Source organism: Ambystoma mexicanum, chromosome 1q (genome assembly GCF_040938575.1).
Source record: "Ambystoma mexicanum isolate Mex_15411 chromosome 1q, UKY_AmexF1_1, whole genome shotgun sequence".
NCBI lineage: Eukaryota > Metazoa > Chordata > Amphibia > Caudata > Ambystomatidae > Ambystoma > Ambystoma mexicanum.
In genome coordinates, this window is record NC_090922.1 from 442,970,282 (window position 1) to 442,985,965 (window position 15,684).

At 43.6% G+C, this 15,684-nt stretch overlaps 1 long non-coding RNA gene across 1 annotated transcript in view; it reads left to right on the plus strand.

Annotated features, from left to right (window-relative positions):
- The first annotated feature begins 7,141 nt into the window (after nucleotides 1-7,141).
- LOC138521458 (uncharacterized) overlaps nucleotides 7,142-15,684 on the plus strand; it is a 35,020-nt gene continuing 26,477 nt past the window's right edge. Inside the window, exon 1 of the long non-coding RNA XR_011283053.1 lies at nucleotides 7,142-7,218. This is a non-coding gene — a long non-coding RNA (uncharacterized lncRNA). The remainder of the gene's footprint in view (nucleotides 7,219-15,684) is intronic.

Here is a 15,684-nt window from a genome sequence, read left to right on the forward strand (position 1 = left end):
TTTCTGATGGGAACAGATTGCCTGTAAAGATTGTCTCCGCTCATAGATGGGGTGAATGGAGTACTGTGGTCCTTAACTAAAAAACCATTGAGACCTAAGAAACTAAAATCACAAAACAGCAATATAAATTAATGTCACATCGTTGCCAAAACAAATGATGCAGTGGAGATATATCTCCAGAATAGCTGTATACCTAGCGTCACTGCTATATTAATGTGTCAAGACAAAATGCAGAGTGAAGATGAGAAACAATCTGTACAAATATACTTGGACCCAAGGTAAAAATGGCAAACTGCCATAGATGAACACACATTACGTTTTTATTTAAAAAAGAAAACATGCAAACAGAATTATGCTCCCAAAACAAATACAGAAAAACATATCACCACTCTTGCTGAAATACACATGGAAGATGAGCAACCATGGGTTCACATTGGTATAAATAACTATGTTTTTCAGATGCCGAACCAGTCGCGGTGATCATTCTTGGCTGCTCAAATCAGAAGCAACTCTAGTTACTTCCTGCTGTGTGTCGGGAGCCTTTTGCCTGGCGCTGTCCGTGTAGGCACTATCTAGTGTACATGCACCAGGGAATTTGATATTTTTAGACGCCATGAATGTGTCTGGAATCTGGAGTCTCGTTTGAGGTATATCTTTAATATCTTGGCCCAATACTAAGGCCCTTCACAAAATCAAATCCTTCATCCCGCCCAGGATTTATGAGCCACAGAAGAGGCTGTTGTGGTTTGTCACATCGATGGGGAAATCCCCCCTTGACAGGTCCCTCAGTCACTCACTTGGGTCCCTTAAAAACAGCCCACCATGCTACAGCAGGTCTTGTTGTGGGTGTGAGGAAGTTTGACAGAATGAACCCCTTTCTGAGTGAACTAAATTGGCTTCCTCTTCAGGCCTGGATAATGTTCAAGATTACATATATCATCTGCACAGCAGCCACGAGTAGCACGCCAGCGTACCTGGTGGCTAAACTCTACATATATGGTGGCACATGCTCCTCACGCAGCAAATAGACCATCCGGCTTGAATCACAACTCGTCTGCAAAGAGAGGACCCACAAATACTCCTACTTTTGTCATGCACCCACCCTCTGAAACTCGATCCTGGTATCAGCTTGGAATGCCCCAACTATTCTCCGATTTTTCAAATCTCCCAAAACCTGGCTTTTTCAACAACACCTGACCAAGGACTAATCCCAATAGATGAAAAGAACAACACACAGGAAGCAACTCACAGTACTGCGCTACTGTTGAAAAATGCCAGCCCAAGCGCTGGCTAGCCACACTCTGTACAGCGCCCCCACTGCTCTTGAGCTAGATCTGCTCTCTAAACAATAACATAAAAATAAAGGCTGCCATGCAAGGGCATTGATCATCAATTGTCCTCCACATTAGGAATGGCAGACACTCTTTGCCCTCCCCCAGTGGTGCTCTTGCTACCATGAAGGTTCTAGATTCTAAACCTGAGTAATAACATGCAAGGCTTCCCTGGCAAAGCCCCCATGCAAAGTCATGGGAACGAGCCAAGAACCAGTAAAATAAGTATCAGTCCTTTGGCCCATTCCAAAGTGTGGCACGGTTTCATCAAAAAAGACTGAATTGAAAAGACCTACCCAACCAAAATTCTGAAATTAGGTAATACCAAATGTTTTACTTGAACATTTGGTAGTCCTTTATTTCGGAATTTTGGTTGGGTAGGTCTTAAAAGGTAAAAAGATGGGCTGCAGGAGTGTCCCCCGCATCTGTCCCGCACCCCAGGAAAAAGAAATGAAAAAAACAATGAAAGGACCCTGTGGTGCCGGTTTCCGAACACGGAAGTGAAAGGGAACAGGCGTTGCAGGGTCCAGCAAGTCAGAGGCAAGGTAAGTAGGGGCATGGGGGGTGGTTGTCGGTGGGGGTGTGGGCAGGGGTTTGGCCAAGTCAGAAATGTTCAGGAGAGAAAAGACCAAAGGTTATTTTGAAAAAATAATCTTCAGTCTTTTGTCCCTCGAACATTTTTAACTCGGTCTTTCAACCCCAAACAGTGTGGCACATATATCCTGGCCCTTACAAGCCCACCCAATGCTGCTGTAAATGGTCACTTTGTGCAATAAAACACATGTCCGCTCGCCTCCGTTAAGAGCTGTGGGGGCTGTCCTATCATTTGGATTGTAATTTAGTCACAGAGCCCGAGAAGAGCCGTAGAAGTATTATAATTGAATTAACAGTTTGAGTATAAAGACTTCCAAATAGTAACAAAAAAAGTATTTTAGCATATCAAATTTCTATCTTGGCTAGTTTACAATCCAGAGAACACACATCTCTGGAAACGTGATTGAAAAAGACACCCATTTTGGGGTTTGATGTAAAACGACTCAAACTTTCACAAATGGATTGGCAGTCTTCAAAACGCTGTGAGAAATCAAATTAAGTTCCAAATGAGGGCTTCATTATGAATCATAATTAAGGGCAATCATCATTTTACAGACAGCACGACTAGCACTGGTCATATGTATAAAATGTTTGATGTGTCATTAGAAATCAACAGCGCGTGGCAAAGAGGTGTATGACCTTCGTGACTTAAGGTAGGAACACAATCAGCAGATGAATGCCTGCTTCCCAGCAAGCTAATACTTTGAAGTGTGCACGTTTCTACCTAAATGCATTTTTACTCTAATGTACCTACACTGAAATGGAGGACCTGCTAGAAGGAGATGCACAGAGATAACGTGGCCTGATTCGCAGTACTGTGCACCTGCCACGTCTGCACTTCTGTACACACGCACCGACCCTGCTCCCTTGCAGCAGTATCCAAAGGGGATCCATGACACCTTACTTCAAGGCAACTCACCTGACTCTGACTCACTGCCGCCAATTTATTTCATGCCAATTCATCAAAATGGCTTTTTTTCAGCCTGTTCCTCTCAGGTCAGCTCATGAATTATAAGGTGTGTTTTTCTTTTTTTAGTTATTTTGCACCCTTCCTTGTTGCAAAACGGAGGGATAAGCCTCCTTACCAACCTTTTTATCCCCCCCAAATGGGATTACCCTCGTCTCTCTGTCCCTACATCTCCTCATGTGATAATCTTGTTTTGTTCACTTTTCCCTCTCTTGTTATGCCCTTTTCCACCTTGCTGTCAATTATTTACTTGTTTGCATCTTGGTTTCAAATTTCTGAGAGATTTCTATTGAAACCAATGTGTACAACTTCAATGGGTTGGCCTTGGAATGAATTGAGTTGGTTTTCTCTGTTGTGGCTGAGGTGAAATGAGTGGATACCAAAGGGGACATGTCTTGCTTATAATTCAAAGATAGTCCCAAGCCAGCAATATGCCTTCTTTAGGAAAAACAGGCAAATTGCACTTTCTCTCCTGCTGCTCCCCTCCCCAAATATCCAACCAACAATGAGCAACCGAGATACCATTTCAGATAGTTTACTACACTCATGATCGCTAATAAGAGCGAAACCAGGTATGTAGTCTGCAGTCTTGATAAATGTCTGTCTTGGGTTGATTGAGCAATTCATAAAGTAATACTGCGCTATAAAATAAAAGCAATTTTCTGGAGCAAAAGGCGTGCATTTCAGCTAATTTGCATGCCCACAATGCCTTGCTGAAGTGGCTCTGAAGTGTAGATGCACTGCCAGCGACGGGTTCGAGATGTCGTTGTGGCATGTATGGTTTGACTCAATTGGAACATTGTACATTTATATTATAGGGCGGTAACAGCCGCCCTATAGTTAAGATGAAACCTAGCATTCAACGATAAGCAAAGATTCTATGGTTAATATTTTTTGAGCCATAGAACGGATCAGCACACTTGACATTCCTTTATTACGGTTCAAAAGATAAAAAAGGGACAAAAAAGTATGTGTTTTTCATTTTTCCATTCACTCCCACAGGGAAAATGTTACATGTTTGTTCATGCTCACAGCCTTAGAGCTCAAAGGAAATCCTTTGCTGGTTTGGTGTAAATCCGCCAAGGAGTTAATTTTGCAGAGAGTGATGTGCCCCTGTAGCCAAAAAGATAGTTATATCTCCCATGAGGCATTGCTGGTGGAAATGTTTTTCAGTTCTGAAATTTCATTAAGTTCCACATCGGCAATGGACAGTGCCCTAAAATGATATAAGGGATGTAAATTGCATAGTTCTGAGGCCAGAAACCATGTGGGCAGGGTAACAAAGATGATTGGTGACGGTTTGAGGCTTGGGGATAGCGTAAACGTGTTTTTTGTTGAGCATTTTGCCAAGATCGAGAACCAGCGCATACAGCAAAAAAAAGAGTAAATACTCAAAAACTACATTGATACATTCCAAATATATATTTTTAAAAATGCTTTCTAAATTAACTTTAAATGTGCAGTGAGGTTGTATTAACGTGATCAAACGTTCTGCGTTTGTGTATTGAGATTGAGATCGGTTTTATTGAACTTTATGAATACAAAGTGTGTCACTGAGACGCTTTCACAGCCGAGCCGTGGTTACATTGTGATTTGTTTTGATTGGATGAGGTTTTCACGCGAGCTGAAGGAATGCTTCATGATTCTGTGTTCTCTTCCATGCCGTTCTCAAAGTCAGGCTTTTTACAGAAGTTTAAAAAGATGATTTTAGGATTGTTGAATGTTTGATTTGCTTTGCAGGGAGGATGTGAGGTGTATAACGAAAGTAAATTAGTGTTGTCAGTTTTGAGAAAGAAGCAGGGGTCACAGAGATAAATCCTCACTGTTTCGCCTGATTTCTCGATTCGTAAGGCGTGACTAACAAAATGAATATACAATGCAAAAAGGGTAAATTATCAAATGTAAAATGTAAAAGAACGAGATCTGTTTCATAAAAGATTATTTTCTGAAAATCAAAGATGTGTGGGTGTAAGTGTGAGAACTGGGATTCTCGATTTAAATGGTATAATTGTATATCAGAAGTTGATGGTGTGTTAACTTTCTTATGAGATTGAGGTCTGCTTTATTACAGTTTATTTCCTGAAAATAAAAGATGTATGGATATTAGTTTGCAAGCTGTGATTCTCCATTCAGATTATATATTTGTATATGAGAAGTTGTTGGTGTTGTGTTCACTTTCTTATGTTTCTATTTATACGAAAAAGGCTTACAGGAGGATTGGGCAGTGGTGCACCATAAGCTAAGGGTAAGTTTTTCTTTTCATTATATCCGGCAAGGGGCTGCTAGCCAAACAGGATTCTTAGAATGTGTGCTTACCCTCCAGAAAAAGTCTGCTTTCTGTGCAAGTTGAGTGCTGCTGGCTATCGCTCCCTTCCCTGTGTCTGATTCCCCTCCCTGTGGGTGCTAAGGGTATTTTTTTTAAAATAACCTTGCAATGTAGCACCATGCCATACCTTCTGAAGTCTGTTTCCATTTTGATGATGTCATGGTCATCAGCAGAGAAAACAGATTTCGAGAACTAGGGTGCAGCTTTGAGGTGTGCCGCAAGTTAAATGTCTTATTTTGTTTAAATTAATCACACTTAGCACCCACAGAGGAAACTACAAGGGTGATAATGGTGGCATAAACTCAGGCGCAGCGTCAAGACTGACGGTAAAGGTACCACTGCCTTCATTAGGAGTCCTGTGCTTCATTTGGGCCTTTAACCTGGGCTGCAGGTGGCTACCAGTAGGGTTAGCCTGTTGCCACAGTGCTTAATGTTAAACCCACGTCCCCCCAGTTTAGATCTTTTTATTTTACATTTTTGGTGGTTTTGAAAAGAAACTTTGTGGGGTTCAGAATGGGATGGGAGAGGGAAGGAGTGGCTGTAGAAATATAGGTGGAAAGTAGACATTTTTGGTATTTTTTTCTTTATTTAAATTAACACTGTCAGGTCAAAACAAATCGGAAAAGGGGAGTAAAAAAATAAATATACTACTGGCAATTTTGCCCAAACTCCACCCAGCTATCCTCAATTGCCTCAAAACTGGTTGCATTAAGTTCTATCAGCAGATAGCACTTCCTTCAGGTGAAAATACCACCTTCTGGAGACCTGCGTTGGTCCAGAGGGTCCAACACTGTGGTATCAGAGGAGACACTCCCATCATTGGCAGCAGGTGAAGTAGATGGGAGAGGTTCAGAGGATGACTCATTTGGTGGTAGTGGTCTGCTTCTTCTGTGGCCTGTGGTGTTGCCGGTCTGGTGGTGGATTCCAAAGCATTGCAACAAATCCAGATGGCCTGCTGCCAGAACCTGCTCCTGAAACGTCCATCCACTTGCTATTCCGTATTAGGTGGTTGACAAACCCTATGGTGCCCTACCTCTGCACATAAATCGTAGAGTATCTTCTCCTTTGCACCTCGACACAGAACGCATATTGTCCCTTTTTAATGTCAGAAAAGTGGAGTGTCCTGAGGTACCTTAAAGTAATGGCAACACAGGGAAGGTGTAATACTACTGCAGTGGTACTTCTTGGGTGGAGCTGGCTGCTCTTCCTATTTGGCACTCCTCTTACTGCACATCTTTCACGTCTTCAGGGATAGTAACAAGGTTGATCTCTTCAACGCTGGAGGGTGCATCGGGGTGTTGTGTCTCCATCTCCAGAAAAAATCAAAAGAAAAAAATGCTTTTTAAAAAGGTTTAAAAATTCTTTAAAAAAGGGAATAAAAAATAACTAATATAAAACAAAAAAACAAAGGGAAAACAAAGTACAACAAAGGGAGAACATGAAGGGAAAAGGTTTGCCTATGAAATAGTGTTCTTTGGACAAATGGCATTGTAAAAATGTGCACTGTGAGTGCCTCAATTTGTCTCCAAAGCAATGACAAAATGTAAGGTTTTCTGGGGTATATACATATATATATATATATAGATGCAAATAAAGTTTTTAGTAAACTGTTTGGACAATGGGTTTGTGCAAGAGAATGTGCACCAGTCTCCAATTTCATGTGATACCGGTTATTGGGTTCTTTTGAAGACAGATTGCTTAACAATCATCACTAATTGCCCCTTATGGGAATTGCTTGTCTTTATTGATGGAGGTTTGCAATTAAATATGTTTTATAATATTCAGGGCTAGTGCATGCTCTGAAATGTGCAGGAACTCCTTTGTGGGTCATAAGGACATGCAGGTATTATACCATTCCAATATGGCGGATCGGTTTACAGGCAACGGGATCTGGCCTCCGGTCCCCACTTCCGTTTCAATAGCAAGATGTCAATGGCGAGGGTTGCGACCATTTCAGTTGTTGGGCTGGTACCGAACAGGACGCCTTTAAGATTAGCAAGGTAAGAAACATGCGAGCCAGTCCATGGGGGTAGCTGCTTTTCGTTAATTACAGTTTAGTGGCTTTGAATATGGTATTTTGGCATGTTTGTGTGAGCGGCACGTTTTTGGTTTTGGTTACTGTGTTTTACAGCTATATACCATTACATTTTCTTGTGTATCTCCACTCCCATATGTGGGACTTTATGACTTCTAGGAGGTAAGGTTTTCTTTCAGTTTGGGTATAGGAGGCACAGAGTGAGATGGGCATACACATCTAGTGAACGTTTTTTGTATTTCAGCTACTTCACATGACATTTTGGATGCAAAGTTTTTGTTTTCATTACGATTTTTAATACATATCAGGCTAAGGATACAGTTGAGAGCATCTATTGTTTTCTATTATGGACTTTTAACAAACACAAGGGTGCACATTTGCGTACATATTTTTTGGCAGGGAGTCTGGTTTATGGCATTAGAAACTGGCAGCTTTGTTGGACTTCACCAGCACAGGATACATGTATCAATAGACGCCATTTGGTTTCTGAAATTGATAGAGGGCAGTTTGCCCATTATACTATGTTTTGTGGACTATTTTGCATGCTTGCTGGTCTAAGGTGCTCCACAGCACTGCATTTGCATGATTTATTTGGTACAATTATGCAATTGGCACAAGGATATATATGGTGTATGGTGTTATATTTATGTTCTACCGCCATTGTTCAGAGGATATTCTAATTTGTTAACCCTTGTCCCTAATCTGTTGTTTGAACGTGTCTCTGCTGTCTTGATAAAACGAGTTGGTAGGTATAAACTATTTATCTATGAATATGTATGTGATGGTTTACTGTGAGACACGCCTAATTATTTTATAACTGCATTATGTATGATACCATACGTATGCGTATTCATGGCAGCCTTGAGGAAGACCTGGGGTCTAAACACGTGTTGGCTGCAATCCTTGTGTTTATATGACTGAATTGGCTGCAATTTCTGTGTTTATATGATTCAAGCGACATTGTGACTAATAATAAATAAATAAATGTAATAAATCACTTTTGCTCAAGTTATACTGGAGATACATTCTTTAAATGCTCTTAGACCAAGCATGATGGCTCAGTCCTATATTTGTATATATGTATATATACAAGCAAAAAGAGGAATGGCAGGGGTGCAACTCTGGGTCCCAGCTGCAATCTGCTCAACCGTCCAACGGTCTTCTCCTACTAGAGCGTTTTCATGCCTCCGCAATCATCAGGGAGGCGGATTGGTTTCAGGTGTTCAGGGTTGAATCCCTCTGGGAAGTACCAGTCTGTAACAGCAAGGCATTCTGGTATCTGCAGTGTAGAGTCAGCCAGGATCTAACTTTCCCCCAATGTTCAATGGCAGCCCTCAATAGGGAGACGGGAGTCAGCCAGGATCTAACTTTCCCCCAATGTTCAATGGCAGCCCTCAATAGGGAGACGGGAGTTACCAACAGTGTGGCACTCCAAATGCAGGCATGTGTAGCCCGGGCACAGCCCCCTGCAGCCCCAGTTTCATGTGCAAGCAAAAAGAGGGGTGGCAGTGGCCCAACTCTAGGTCCCAGCTACAATCTTCTCCACAGTCCAATGATCCTCTGAACCTAGCATGCTTTTATGCCTCAGCAATCATCAGGGAGGCTGACTGGTTTCAGGTGTTCAGGGTTGAATCCCTCTGGGAAGTACCAGTCTGTAGCAGCAAGCAATTCTGGTATCTGTAGTCTAGAGCCAGCCAGGATCCAACTCTCCTCAATTTTTGGACTGTTGAGCAGATTGCATCTGGGACCCAGAGTTGTGCACCTACCACCCCTCTTTTTGCATATACATCTGTGTGTCTATGCATCTATCAGCTTTCAAATTGCAGAGTGGGTATGTGTCCTTAGGCCAATCTGTTTACAGATTAATTTGTACGTGTGATTCACGATTTGAATATGAATTAGTGCATTTGTATGTTTTTATATTTGGGATTTTTGAATATGTGAAGTGACACTTTTGTTGTTGATTAGGTTGGTTATGGCAAGTACTTCTTCCTATGAATGTTATATGTACATATGTTTTTCCCTTATGTGAATAGTCTGAGGAATGTCGATTTGCGAATGGAATCATGACTTTCAGTGCTGATTACATTGAATCGCAAAGTTAAGCAAAATAGTGTATTTTGTTCTTTGACTTTATTGAATGTTTGCAAAAGACAGTGCCACTGTGGTTTTTGTAGTGTTCACAGTATCTCTTCATACAAAATAAAGTTATTGGAAGTATAAGATGCAGTTTTCATTTCATTGGGTGTGTACCTGGTTCGCCATCTACAAGAGTGGTAGAGAGTTTTGAATCAAGAATTTGTTAGCATTAATGACAAGACAAGAAAGACAGAGGGAGGACAAGACAAACGATCTTACTGTGCCTTGTGTCATTCAGATAGTGCAATTGCACCAATGCAAGGTGCAGGAGGATGGGAGAGGGGGACGTGCCAATGGAGAGGGAAGGGGGGTGTGCAGTCAGGGCAGAATGATCTGCGTAAGGGCAGCCAGGGCAGCGCGGCTCTGGGTAAGTGCAAGCAGGCAGGGGACTGGAGGGGGTACAGTTACATCCCCTAAGTGCGTGTAGCCCCGAAGGCAGGGCAGGGAGACGGATCACCGAGAAGCTTGGTACCCAGTGAGACTGTGAGGGTAGCCAAGCAACCAGTCGGTGCAGCAGACAGGTATGTCAGCAGGGGAGGGAGAATGAGAAAGCAGAGGAGAAAAGGAAGGTCTTCAGTTGTTTCCGGAACTTCAGGTGGTCTGGCTCAAGTTTGAGAGGGGCAGGGAGGCTATTCCATAAGGAGGCACATTCAGACGAGATATCTACCCCCCACTCTCTGCCTGGAGAAGTGTCTGACCATCAGAGAGTTTGAGGTGGCTGAGCGAAGGGCTTGAGAAGGAAGGTATTTTGGAAGAGAGAGTTGGATGTTGTCTGGGCCCCGGTCCCAGAAAGCCTTGTGAACGATGCAGAGGGTCTTGAACTTGATTCTTGCAGCCACCGGGAGCCAGTGGAGATATTTCAGGGCTGAAGAGGTACGGTCCCTGGGCTTGAGGCCAAGGATAAGTCTTGCATTCCTGTTTTGGATTAGTTGGAGAGGGCAGAGAGGAGAGGAAAGTAGATTGAGAACAACAAATGACTTACCCCTGGTAACGTTCTTTCGATTAGATGTTCCTTCCATGTATTCCTCATCTTATGATAATTATCCTTCCAGATTCACCTGCTTCAGAATTTCTTTTTTTCGACATGGGGCGCTGTGTGCCGTCTTGTCGAGTGGATGTCCCTCGAGGGTTTCTGTTCGACTGGCGACATCATCAGTATAGATTGCGCATGCAGCGCTTGTTGGCTTCAGTTCTGTTTTTCCCCTCCTATAGAGGAATTACCAGGCATAACATAGACCGTAGGCTCCAAGAAAGTGTAAAGTGTAAGAACACGTAAATTGTATGGCGGGGTAGGATGGGAGGTGCGATGAGGAATATGTGGGAGGAACCTCCAATCAAAAGAACATTACCAGGAGTAATGTAACTTGTTCTTCGAATGGATTGTGTCCTCTCAAGTATTCCTCATCTTATGATAGACTCCCAAAGCAGTACTAATTTGGTGGTGTGAGTACTAATTATATTTAACTATTGTCATGGACAGAATGAAGGACCACATTTCCAAATTGTCCTTCTTAAGTAGAAGACGAATACAGGCAGTGATGTTTCACAAAATTGTGAATAGAAACCAAGTGCCCGCTGAACGGATATCTTTGACTGGGAGACCTCTCTGAAGAGCATTAGAGGTTGCTATGTCCATTGTTGAATGTGCTCTTAAGCTCTCTGATGGGTGCTTGCCCACTAATCTGTAACATTCCCCAATAGCCGGGATGATCCATCTGGATAGGGTCTGTTTAGTAACAGCTAATCCCAATTTAAGGCTTGTATAGCCAATGAATAATTGGTCAGTTTGAAGAAATTTAGCCATTCTGGATATATAAAAACTGAAACCCCTTTTTGGGCCCAGCCCATGTAATCTTTTCTCCTCCTTTCCAGGAAGAGGAGGTGTGTAGAAAGTTGCCAAAATGATTTTTTGCGACAAGTGGAAGTCGGAGTCTACTTTAGGTAAAAAAATAAGGGTTCTCCCTGAGAACAACCTTGTCTTTATAGAAAAGCATAAGAGGGGGTTTACAGGAAAGTGCTTGCTACTTGCTTACCCTGCGGGCTGATGTTATTGCTGTTAGCAAAACAGTTTTCAAGATTAACAGTCTCAATGGGCATAGGTATATAGGCTCAGAAGGAATGCATGTTAGAAATGTTAACACCAGGTTAAGATCCCAGACAGGGACTGTGAATGGAATTGGTGGAAATACATTAGTAAGAGCCTTTACGAATTGAACAATCAGAGGGATTTTAAAATATGAATCCTCCTCTGAAGAGCACTTCAAAATAGATAGTGCCACTAGGTAACCTTTTATGCTTCCAATCTGGAACCCCAGATTCACCAAATGTAACAAAAAAGAAAGCACCATAGGTGTATCACATAGAAAGGGATCCACATTCTTAACCCTACACCAACTGCTGAATTTGTTCCAACGGCAGCAGTACAAAGATTTAATTGCTGGCCTTCTGGCTGAAAGGAAGATCTCCATTACATCATACGGGAGGTCCCAATCCTTGTATCTCAAACTCTCAGAAACCATGTGTGAAAGTTGAGAGTCTTGACTTCTGGATGGAGAACCCACCCGCCTCTCGCGAGAGAAAGTCCTCTGTTTGTGGAAGACGCATTGGAGGGCATATGGACATGCCCAGAAGGTCTGGGTACCATGTCCTCCTGGCCCAATCCGGAGCAATTAGGATCATGGATTTTCCAAACTTTATCAACCTCCTGATCGCATGAGGAATGACAGGGACTGGAGGAAACGCATACAGGAATGGAAACTCCCAGTCCACTACAAACGCGTCTCCTAGAGCTCCTCTTGGGGGAAATTCCCTGGAGCACAACATTTTGCACTTCCAAAGGGTGAAGATCTTTAGAAGGACTTCCTGAGCTAGTTCCCACTCGTGGGAGACTGTTATCTGCTTGCTCAGAGCGTCCGCCGCTGTGTTCTCCTCTCCGGCTAGGTGAACTGCCGAAAGAGAGATTCCTTCTTGAATTGCCCAGAACCAGAGCTGCATTGCTTCTCTGCACAGTGGTAGTGACCCTACGCCTCCTTTCTTGTTGAGGTAGTACATAGCCACTGTGTTGTCCATCATTATCAGGACATTCTTTCCCCATACAGAGGGCAGAAAGAGCTTCAGCGCTAGTCTGATTGCCCTCAGCTCCAAAAGGTTGATGTGTAGTTTGGACGCCGATGGAGATCAACGACCACTGATTGTCAGTTTGTTGGTGTGTGCTCCGCCTCTTAAGTGAGGCGTCCGTCACTACAGTTATCTCCTGCTATGGTTACCAAAATGATTCTCTCTTGAGAATGTTGTCCCTGCAAGCCAACCACAGAAGATCTTGAGAGACGTTGCCTGGAACTTTCAGGTGGTCTGACATTCTGCTTCAGAATTGGGACCATTGCATCCTGAGAGCCCATTGGAGAGATCCTCTTCCTGAGGCAGGCCTCTGGCACCAGAAAAATGCAGGATGGCATGAGACTGAGCAACCTCAAAAAATCAAAGGCCGGAGCACTCCGGAATTTGGTGACCATCTGCAGAATACGTTGGGCTCTCACCTCGGGTGGCAAAGCATTCCCAGAGGAAGCATCCAGGACTGGTCCGATGCACTGGAGCCTTTGAGATGGTATCATGTGGGACTTCTTGTAATTAAGGGAGAAGGTCAGTCTGTGGAGAGAGTGGCAGGTTATGCTGAGATGTTCCAGGGCTTGTTCGGGTGAACGTACCCTGATCAGCCAATCATCCAGGTAGGGATAGATGTGAACCCCCCACCCCCGAGACTCGCTGCCACTACTACCATTAACATGGTGAAAACTCTTGTGCGGAGGTCAGCCCGAATGCAGAGCTTGAAACTGATAATGAGAACCGCCAACCGCGAGCCTCAGGTATTTTCTGTGCTTGAGATGTAGATAGGCACATGCAATACAGCATCATGAAGGTCCAATGACACCATCCAGTCTTGGAGTTGGAAAGCCTGAAGCATTTGGGAAAGGGTAACCATCTTGAACTTGTGCTTCCTGAGGAACTTGTTCAAGTTTCTTAAATCCAAGATGGGTCTCAATCCTCTGTCCTTTTTCGGAATTAGAAAGTATGGGGAGTACCAACCCTTGTTCCTTTCGGCCACAGGTACTGGTTCTATAACACCTTTCTCTAGCAGGGTCAAAATTTCCTGCACATGGAGCAGATCTGGAACTTTGAAAGAGTTATTCCCTGGTGGATGATCCTGAGGCCTCTTATGAAAATGAAGGCAGTAACCTTGGGCTACAGTTTCCAGTGCTCAAGCATCTGAAGTAATGCCCTGCCATTCTTTCAAATGCTAAGTAAGTCTGCCTCCCACGGGGTCTTGTGAATGAAGGCCTCAGAGAGGGTTTGAGGCAGCGGCTGAGTGTAAAACTGCTGCTGCTTGGGTTGGCTTAGCACCTCTCCCTCGTCCACCATGAGGGAATCTTCTCTGACCTCTTTGATTGGCTTGTCCTCTTCCTCTTCCAATTGAGGAGTAGAATCGAAAGGACTTACCCCTCCACCCCTCCAAGAAGGTGAACCTGGGTAGGGGTATTGAGGCTGTCTAAATGGCGGTGCTAAGGGATTTAGCCACCGCTTCCAAGGTCTGCAGCTTTTCCAAACTCTGATCAGCCTTGCTGCCATACATCCTCAAACCGTTAGAGGGCACATTAAGGAGTCTAGACTGCACATCTGGAGCAAATCCAGACTTCCTAAACCATGCAAATCTGCGCAACATTGTGCTAGTTGCCATGGATCTGCCTGTGCTGTCTGCAGTATTCAAACCTGCCTGGAGACATTCAACCATTGCCTCCTTCCCATCCCTGATAAGAGCCAGGAAGCTGTCTCTTTCTTCACTTTCCGGGATGTGGTCAGCCACCATTGCTATACAGTCCCACAGGGTAAATGTAAACCTTGATAAGGTACAAGTTGCCTTAATTTACTTTAATGCCATACTACCAGCTGTAAATATTTTTCTCGCACATGCATCTACTCTTTTATCGTCCCTATCAGGAGGGATAGAAGTGTATGCTGATTGCTTAGTAGATGTAGGATCTTGAACCACCAAACCTTCTGCTGTTGGATGTTTTGTCAAGTACTCTGGGCCACTGCTGGATGGCCTATATTTTCTAGCAACATTTGTATTCACTGCACCCGCAGTATTTGGTGTCTCCCAGTTTGCTCAGACCCATTTTTGTAGTGCAGTATGAAATGGCAAAATAAGATCTTTTTTGGGACCCTGATCCAAAATGTCTGTCAGTTCATCCTGCTCAACTGAAGGACTAGGCCTTCTCCAACCTAAAAACTCTATCACCTTGCTCATCAGCCTCATATATGAGTAGTCAGCGTGGTCACTGGGATCTGGTTTACCAAAATCCAGTTCGCGAGAGATATCTAAACCACTGGCTGACTTGAGGTTATCATACAAGTATTTTAGCGTAGACACTTCTGAGATTAATTCCTCTGGCACATTAGGGGTGCCACATTGTAACACAAATGGTGGCGTATTATCATCTGAAGGTTCAATATCTTCATAGATAGAGGTTAAAGACTTTAAAAAGTCTTTCTTTGGCAAGGGTTTGGAAACCTTTACCTGGGTTACTGTTGGCTTCGACAACTTCGAAGTAATTGTCGACAATGACTTCAGAGTCGATTTTGTCGGAGTTGACTTCGACTGGCGTTGACGGCTCAGAAGCCAACCGTGTTAGTGAAGACGTCAGCGTTGTCGACTTCTTATGCTTTTTCTAAAGGACCCCCTTGTGGGCTGGATTATGAAGGAGACTTGGAAGGCACCATCCCCACCACCAATTTATCTTTATGCTCCCTGAGAGCCTTTTCGGTCATCCCACAGTCGGAGGTACTGTGCCCAGTACCAAGATACCACAGACATGTGCGGTGGGCATCGTTGATCGACATCTTCGATGCACAGTCTTGGCACTTCTTGAAACCTTTCTTAGGCGTAGATGGAGCTGATGGGGAAGACATTTTCGTTGATTGAAAATAGCTGATGAAGTTCACTGAAGAACTCAAGAGTGCCGTAATTCTTTGAAGCGTAAGCTTGGAAAGACAGAACGGAAGCCAATGGGCGCTGCATTCCCTATTTATACTGAGGATGACGTCGACAGTCGAACAGAGGCCCTCGAGGGACATCGACTCGAGGACACAGCACACAGCGCCCCCTGTCAAAAAACCAGCTGAACCAGCTGAAGCTGGAAGGATAATTATCATAAAATGAGGAATACATGGGAGGACACAATCCATTCGATAGAGGCTGTTGTAGTAGTACAGCCTAGAGAGAACCAGGGATTTGGAG